An 8197-nucleotide genomic window follows, 5' to 3' on the forward strand; every position below is an offset into this window, starting at 1 on the left:
AGCACTCCCTCATCAACTGGGACTATTTGGTTACTACTAGAAAAGCAGAATAAATCTTTAATTTTTTTCGTTCTAGTGGGGAGAGTTTTGAAATAATGGTCCCTTCCCACACAGAGGTGTTATCATACTGTAGGATAAATGTTTTTACCTTTTAGTTCTGTGTGTGAGCAAACACCACAATTAATTCAATTAATTTCTGAGACTGCGTTAGCTTTTTAATAATCTTCTACTATGTGAACAATGGGGCATGGCTTCGTTGAACCACCGTCGTGTCGTAGAAAAATGCCAGATACCTCAAAGCCACACGGGGGCCCCCGAGAGGCCAGCCAGCTCTACACATGTGTTTTGGATTCTGATCTTCTTTAGAAGGTACGCAGGACGTTCCTCCAGACCCAGCTGTTGTGTCCAGCCACGCAGGTGTCGAGAACATTCTTGGTCCCCGGAGCGGCAGGGGGTGAGCGCTCTCTCAGCGGGGATCTCGGGGATAAACAGGAGGCACCCCACGCTCACTTCCGTCCTCTCAGCGGGAATTCAGGGGCGCCTGCATCAGCCCGCTTTACCGCTGACCACTAGAGGGCCATTTAAACATTTATTAAACAGTAAAAGTTTGTGTGCACAGAATCGGAAATGAAACACAATTTTGAGAGTGGTATAAAACTTTACCCAAAAAAATTATGGGAAAAAATTTAGATACAAAATATAAGTCTTGGAACAAGTTAAAACAATCTTATTACTTTGAAAAGATTTAGAAAAAGGGTGTTGCTCAGCTGCCCGGCTAGCTCAGTCGGTAGAGCATGGGACTCTTAATCCCAGGGTCGTGGGTTCGAGCCCCACGTTGGGCGGTAGCTTTTCTGCGTTTTTTCCAATTCGCTATTACTTCATATGGTCCATAATAATTGAACTCAATCTAGATGATCTTACTTTCAAACAATTCAACACGTAACTGACTTCAATCCAGTGTTACTTATTTTCAAACAGTTCAACACATTAAAAATTATTAAGACTGAACAAGTTAAAAAAAGGGAACAATAAAGCTAGAAAACAATTTCATATTATAAATACACAGTTAAAGGTTATCTGTGTATAAAAATATTTGTTACTGAGTGGTCTATTTGAAGGTCAGTGGAATGCCAAAGGTTAGGAGATAGAAGACATGAAAAATTAATGAAATTGTGGGGTTCATAAATATTGCTGAAGTGATCTCTGTCAAAATGTTTGAAATGTGTAATTTTAACTTTATGCTCTGTGATGCTGAAAATTAGTTTGGAGATCAGCTCTGATTCACAGGGTTTACTATGCACATTAATTTCATATCCTTGAATTCCTCTAAGTAATTTACTTTGCGCATTTGGGAAGGGCTAGTGATTATTATGGGCTGTTTAAACCACTGTAAGATTGTTTTAGTGATGATAGCTATTGTGAACAGACATAGGAGTTTCATAATTCTTTTTTTCTAAGTCAGTGATCCAAACTGAACATTTTTACCGTAGCAATTTAGCAGTCTCAAAACATATTCAATATCCTGTGATAAACCATAATGGAAAGTAATATAAAAAAGAATGTGAACAAAAAAAAAAAAAAAAGAATGTGTATGTATGTGTGTGTGTGTGCACGTGTGTGTGTAACTGAATCACTTTGCTGTACAACAGAAATTAACACATTGTAAATCAACTATACCTCAATTTAAAAAAAAACCATATCTCAAAGCAAGTAATTATTTTTTCCTTCATATGTTTTCTTAAAGGAACTCAATTTCTTAGGGCGAAACTTTGCTTCTATGTTCACAGCTGCAAATTCTTTCCTTGCTTAAATATTTCCTGTCATTCCCAGCAATTCTCAAACATTCTCCACAATTACCATATGTTATTATCATCAATTCAAGATACTATTTCAGACTTTGGAAGAAACACATGGAAAATTTCACAATCGAAAATGAAGACCCCTAAATACTCCTGTTATTACAAAGGAATATTTAATCTCTAGGGGATGGGAGGTGAAGTAGAATTTTTTAAAAGGCAAACTCTGTCAGAGAAAATTCAAACAGGTAAATTGATGAGAAGTCAATGAAGATATACTTACTTTTAAATATATATCCATTTTAAGTTGAAGGTCAGTGTTATGGGTTGAATTTGTGTCCCCCTGATATTCGTATGTTGGAGTTCTAACCCCTAGTACTTCAGAATGTGACCTTATTTGGAAATAGGGTTGTTGCAGATGTAATTAGTTAAGATGAGGTCATATCAGAGTAGAATGCACGCTTAATCCAATATGACTTGTGTCTTTATAAAAGGGGGAAATATGGACACAGGTAGGCACCCAGAAATGCACATTTGGACACATGGGAAAATGCCACGTGAAATAAAGGCAGAGATCAGAGTGATGTGTTTATAAGCCAAGGAATGCCAAAGATCGCCAGCAAACAACCAAAAGCTAGGTAAAAATCCTGGAACAGATTCTCCCTCAGGACCCTCAGAAAAAACCAACCCTACCAACACCTTGATCTTGGACTTCTGGCCTCCAGAACTGTGAGACAATGCATTTGTTGTTTAAGCCATCCAGTTGGTGGTATTTTGTTATGGTAGCCCCAGGAAACTAATGCAATCAGTGTTCTTTGGGGAGGTGATTTTGATTTTAAATTTATTTTAGTATACGTTATATTAATAGTTGCCATCATCTTCATTTCATTTCAAACTTATATTAAATAGTTGTCATCATCTTCTGTTCCTTTCCTTTCATTTCCAAAGCTGTAGGAAAAGCAATGGTTTGTTTAGATGTGGACCTACATTCAGCTCAAGTGAGGACATTATGATCACAGCTCCTTCAGAAGTAATATTTAGAAATGAGCGCAATCTCAAACTATATTTTCTTATTGTTGGCTGGTGATTTATTATGTTGGCTAATGATTCATAACTGTTTGTACTAAAATAATATATTCAAAGATACACTAAGTTAAACACATTTTCTTCTCCCATCGAACTCATATTTGGAGGCTTTATATTCAATTATTCAATAAATAAATCACTTTAAGAAAGTGTGCTAATTCTCAGTGGTCCAGTTTCTTCAACAAATGAATGGCAAGAAAAAGAGAGTGACAGAGTGAACTCAATCAAATGAAATACATGGACCGTGTTTGGATCCTGATTTGAACCAACCAATCATAAGATTATAATGTGACATACACAATACAATCATTAGATTGTATGAGACAATCCTGGGAATTTGAACACTCACTGGATACTTGAAGATATTAAGAAGCATTTATTTTTAAATGTAATAATGGTACTGTGTTTTTAAAAAGCCCTTATCATTTAGAGATATGTACTCACTTGTTTAGAAATGAAATAGACATATTTGGAATTTGTGTGTATTTATTTTGTTGGGGGAGGAATAATTGGGTACCAACGGGGTAGTACCTTTGCTGGGGAAAGGGGCAGATGAGGGACTGAAGTAGGAAAGGGACTTTTCACTATCTTCATTTTTATATTAAATTTTTTTGAGTTATTGAATTTTGAATTATTTTGAAATATTTTGTATTCAAAACGTTAAAAAAAAGAAGTGTACTTCAGGGTTTTGGTGTGGTGGTGTGGTCACAAAGAGACCCTTGCCCCTTCTTTTGATGCTCTAAGCAGTACAGACCAGATGCTGTACAGACAATGGAGTGAGGGTTCTCTGTGGGTTTCTGTGGTCAAAGAAGGGGTTGTGTTAAGGGAAGACTGAAGGAGAAGTTGGCGTCAGATAAATGGAGAGGCGTCTGGAATTCACGGGGTGCATAGCATGTTGGGGTTAGAGAAGGCACTGATGAGACAGGTATAAAGCCTGGAGGATGGTTGGGGACTGCTTGTGGAAGGACTTCAAATGCCAAGCTAAGGACTTTGGGATTTATCCTCCTTAACGTTTCTTAAGCACCAATTCACTGTTCAACACCGCATTAAGCCTTTCCATGCAATTCGCACAGTAAACGGATAGAAAGGTACTATTATTCTTCCCATTTTGCAGCTGAGAAAACTACACACTTTTTGAACAGGGGAACCGACATGAGGAAATTCATTTGTGTGTATATTCAATAATAGCTCAAAGAAATTAGGTGACAAAAATTTGCACAAATAGGGCAGGTGCGGAACCCCGACCTCGGTATCGTGTGGTATTATTCACGTTGGCCTCTTTCAGAGATAGGCTGAACTCCATTATCTCAAAAAGCCAGACTTCGACTCCCCACAGCCTGCCTTGTGTCTCCCTCTTCGTCCTCATTTCCGCAGGACCAGGTCTGGAGAAGGGGAGGAGCAGGACCCGACAGATGGCCGTCAGTTCCACCAAATAAACCGGCAGTGAGCTTGCTAAACAATGAAACTTCTAGACGCAGACTCCATTACCTACCCTCTTCCGGCCAGATTGCTGACCCTAAAGCTTTCCTATGAAGACACTAGTCGAGATGCTATTGAAAGTAGGCTTCAGAGGTAGCCTCTTCTCTCAGGCCATTTCAAAGCCCACATCTTTGTGGCCGCCTAAGGGCCTCCGAAACTGGGCCTTTCCCATTCTTTTATTGCGGGTGAGGCGCCGCCTCCCTTCCCATCGCCCCAACAACACACAAAATCAAATTTAAGCTTTAAAAATTCCAGGCAGTCAGAGGGTGGGGGAGGGGCAGAGCATTAGGGGGTGGGGGATGGGAAGAAGCCGCCGGCCCTCCCCCACCTCGCGGCGCCTCAAGTGCCTTGGAGCTACCAATCCTGGCTTGCCCCGGGACGGCGCCGGCGTAGGGCCACGTGCGCAGCGGGCTGCCATTGGCTGGAGTAGCGGCTGCGTGGGTCGCGATGCTGTCGGCTCCGCGGGTGCTGGTAAATCCGGCCCAGGAGGTAGAGATGGCGGTGCCTGACGGCGCGTCTGACGCGGAGTTGGGTGGGATAGAGAGTAGGGGGCAGTAGTCGGGGGAGGTAGGAGAAGGAGGAGGCGGCTGCGAATCGCTTACAAATGGCTCCGAAGCATGGCCTGAAGTCTAAATTCCAGGAGGGTGAGTCTGAGCCCCTGGGGAAAAGGCGTCTAACAGCGTGTTAAGGGAGAGGGAGAAGAATTGTAATGGGGAGGGGCAAACGCGAGTCCTAGCAGCCTCGCTGCTCCAGCAACCGCCGCTCAGCCATTGGTGGGCGCAGAAGCGGGCCGCTCCCCAAAGCGAGCAACTGTCAGTGAGCGACCGGTAAGTGGTCCCGCTCAGCCATTGGTGGGCGCCAGAGTGGGCCTCTCCCCTTACCCTCTTCTCTATAAAAGGAGCGGGAATTTGGATTGAGGTAAAATGGTTTTGTTTTTTTTTTTGAGTTGCTAGTCTGCCATCTTTTGGGTCGGCTAGCTTTCTGATTAAAATTGTTATTCCTTGTTCCAACAACTCAGCAGCCGATTTATTGGCCTGTCTTGCGGCGAGCAGAGCAAGGCTGGGCTCGGTAACAGGCGCAGGAGAGGGAGGCAGGCGGGCTGGGTTGGTTGAGGTTCGGGGACCGGGAGCGGCAAGGGCTGCGCTGCGAGGAGGCAGCGGGCAGGTCTTTGTGCGGGGAAAGCGCATTGCGGCGGGTTATTTCGGTGCGTCATGAGGAGACAAAACCTTGTGAAGCGAAAGGGTTAGGCAGGCGTTAGAGTGGCAGAGGGACCCGTTGTCGCGTGGCAAAGCCTTAGTGCAGTGTTTGTTCTGAAGAAGAAGGCCTGGAGAAAGTAGCCTATTGCAGGGAGGCGACGGGTGCGCCAAGGTGGCCGTTAGGGGAAGAGATGTGGCATGAGGGAGGGGAGGGAGCGGCGGCGGTTTCGGGCGCCGGTGCGGGGCCCTCCGGCTGCGTGGGCGGCCAACGGCTGGTGCTCCGGGGGCGACCTCGAGCCCCGAGGTGGTCGCGCTCAGTGTAGCCTCCGGGCTGCGGCTGGGCGGGGGGGGGGGGCGCTTCGCGCCTGAGGGCGGGAGAACTGCGTTGTAAAACGGCCGCTGCAAGATGGCCATCCCATCTTGGCCGCCAGCGCCTTGATCCCCCGGCTCCCAGCCGCAGACGCCACTTTAGGGCAGATGCAGCGCCCCCTTCTTCCACCGCCACCGTCCGGGGACCTGTTCCCCGGTGCTTACTCCAAAGAGGTGGGTGGGGACAGGAGAGAAAAAGCGCGAGCGTCTGGGTCGGCTTTGTGTTGCCCGAAGGCATCCCTTTGCTTTCTGAAAAGCCGAGTGCCGACATCCTATGGGAATGTGAGTGCGCTCTTGCTGTGCAGTTGCTTGTAAAACAATAAATAAAAACTACCTTAATGGTATTCTGTTTCCATTTATAAGTCCCATTGCCTTGGTGTCATCTTTTAAGTACAGCAGTTGTTTGACTAATTGCAATAATATGTGATTAACAGTGATTCGAAAGTTGAGTTTTTATAGTCTTTGATCGGCATGCCTTGGCTGACGGTAGAACTTGATTTCCAGTGGAAGGCAGCTCTTTAATTTTCACAATTAACGCATCTATTAATTTATATTAAAGTGGAGGTTAATAGTAAACTAAAATGGAAGTAAAATTCTGTAAGTCAAGCAAGAACATTTTAAAATTCCCATTCATTATTATGGGTGCATGTGTTAGTTACAATGGATGTCGAGACGTCTGCAAAAGTTGTTGTAGGGATTTTCAAACTTTAATGTGCGTTAGAATTACTTTGAGTCATGTACACAAAACAATTATACTGTAACTTTATGGAATATTTAACAGGTTTCCAAGGGTGTTTCTGCTATAACTGACTCTTAATACCTGCTTTCTCCCACCCTGAGGAGTTGTGTGAGTTCTATGGATTGCCTTTTTTTTTTTTAAACTAGATGTTTTACAGCAGGGATTCTTAATCTAGGGTCAGTGTTTATAATTCAGAAGATCCGTGAACTTGGACGGGAAAAAGTTTTTTTGCTATTGTCTCGCTAAAATTTACTATTTCAGTTATGAATGTAGATCCCCTCCCCCACAAAAAAAGCAAAGAAAACCCGGGACTTCCCTGGTAGCCCAGTGGTAAAGAACCAGCTTTCCAGTGCAGGGGATGCTGGTTCCATCCCTGGTGGGGGAACTAAGATCCCACATTCCGCTGGGCAGCTAAGTCCGCGCACCAGAACTACTGAGCTTGCACTCCTCAACTACAGAGCCCGCGTGCTCTGGAGCCCGCATGCCACAACTAGAGAGAGAAAACCAGCATGCCACAACTAGAGAGGAGCCCACGCACCACAATGAAGAGTCTGCACGCCGCAACTAAGACCCAATGCAACCAAAAAAACAAAAAAAAGAAATAAAAGAAAAGTAAAAAAACAAAAAACCCCACAGTAGTATTAGCTGTATGTTTTCACATCCCAGCATTACAGTTGTGGGAGATACATTCGGATGTAATGTATGCTCTTCATTACTTCAGAATTGTGATAGTTATTGGATCAGCAGCTAAATGTTTACATCAGTTAAGAAGCTCATATAATACCATAGAACATGATATTTTAAATGTTTTGAAAACTATTTCAGTACAGTTGGGTTCCTTTGTAATACTGTTTTACGTGTTTATAGAAAAATTCTGGGAAAAGGCCCAAAGGCTTAATCAGACTGAAGGGTCCATGGCGCAAAAAATTAATCCCCACTGTAGGATATCAAAGGAGAATCACCCAGGTCTGGGACAGTTAAGGATGGCTTTCTGGAGGAAGTGCTTTAGTTCTAAGCTAGAGGGATGGTAGAGTGAGAGGAGATAATAGTGAAGGAGAATCCATGTGCTGCTATAGTGTTGAATTAGACAAGAGTAGGAACCAATCTATCTGCAAGATTTAATTAATTTTTGGCTGCATCGGGTCTTTGTTGCTCCGTGCGGGCTTTCTCTAGTTGCGGTGTGCGGGCTTCTCATTGTGGTGGCTTCTCTTGTTGTGAACCACAGGCTCTAGGTGCATGGGCTTCAGTAGTCGTGGCACTCTGGCTCAGTAGTTGTGGAGCATGGGCTCAGTTGCTCTGCAGTATGTGGGATCTTCCTAGACCAGGGCTCGAACCTGTGTCCCCTGCAGTGGCAGGCGGATTCTTAACCACTGTGCTACCAGGGAAGCCCCTCTGTAAGGTTCTGAAGCTACCCAAGAATCTGCAGTTACCATCACTTTGCAGACATGTTTTCTACTCTTGTGTCAAAGTTGAGTTGTATAACCATCTTTAAGAAGTTATAATTATTTATAAGACATTTTCAGAGAATATCT

The 8197-nt window shown here is 43.8% G+C and overlaps 1 non-coding gene across 1 annotated transcript; it reads left to right on the forward strand.

Moving 5' to 3' along the window:
- Positions 1-769: 769 nt before the first annotated feature.
- TRNAK-CUU (transfer RNA lysine (anticodon CUU)) lies at positions 770-842 on the forward strand. Its single transcript has one exon. It is a non-coding gene; the product is annotated as a tRNA-Lys (tRNA).
- Positions 843-8197: the final 7355 nt, after the last annotated feature.

Source organism: Lagenorhynchus albirostris, chromosome 1, assembly GCF_949774975.1.
Source record: "Lagenorhynchus albirostris chromosome 1, mLagAlb1.1, whole genome shotgun sequence".
Classification (NCBI taxonomy): domain Eukaryota; kingdom Metazoa; phylum Chordata; class Mammalia; order Artiodactyla; family Delphinidae; genus Lagenorhynchus; species Lagenorhynchus albirostris.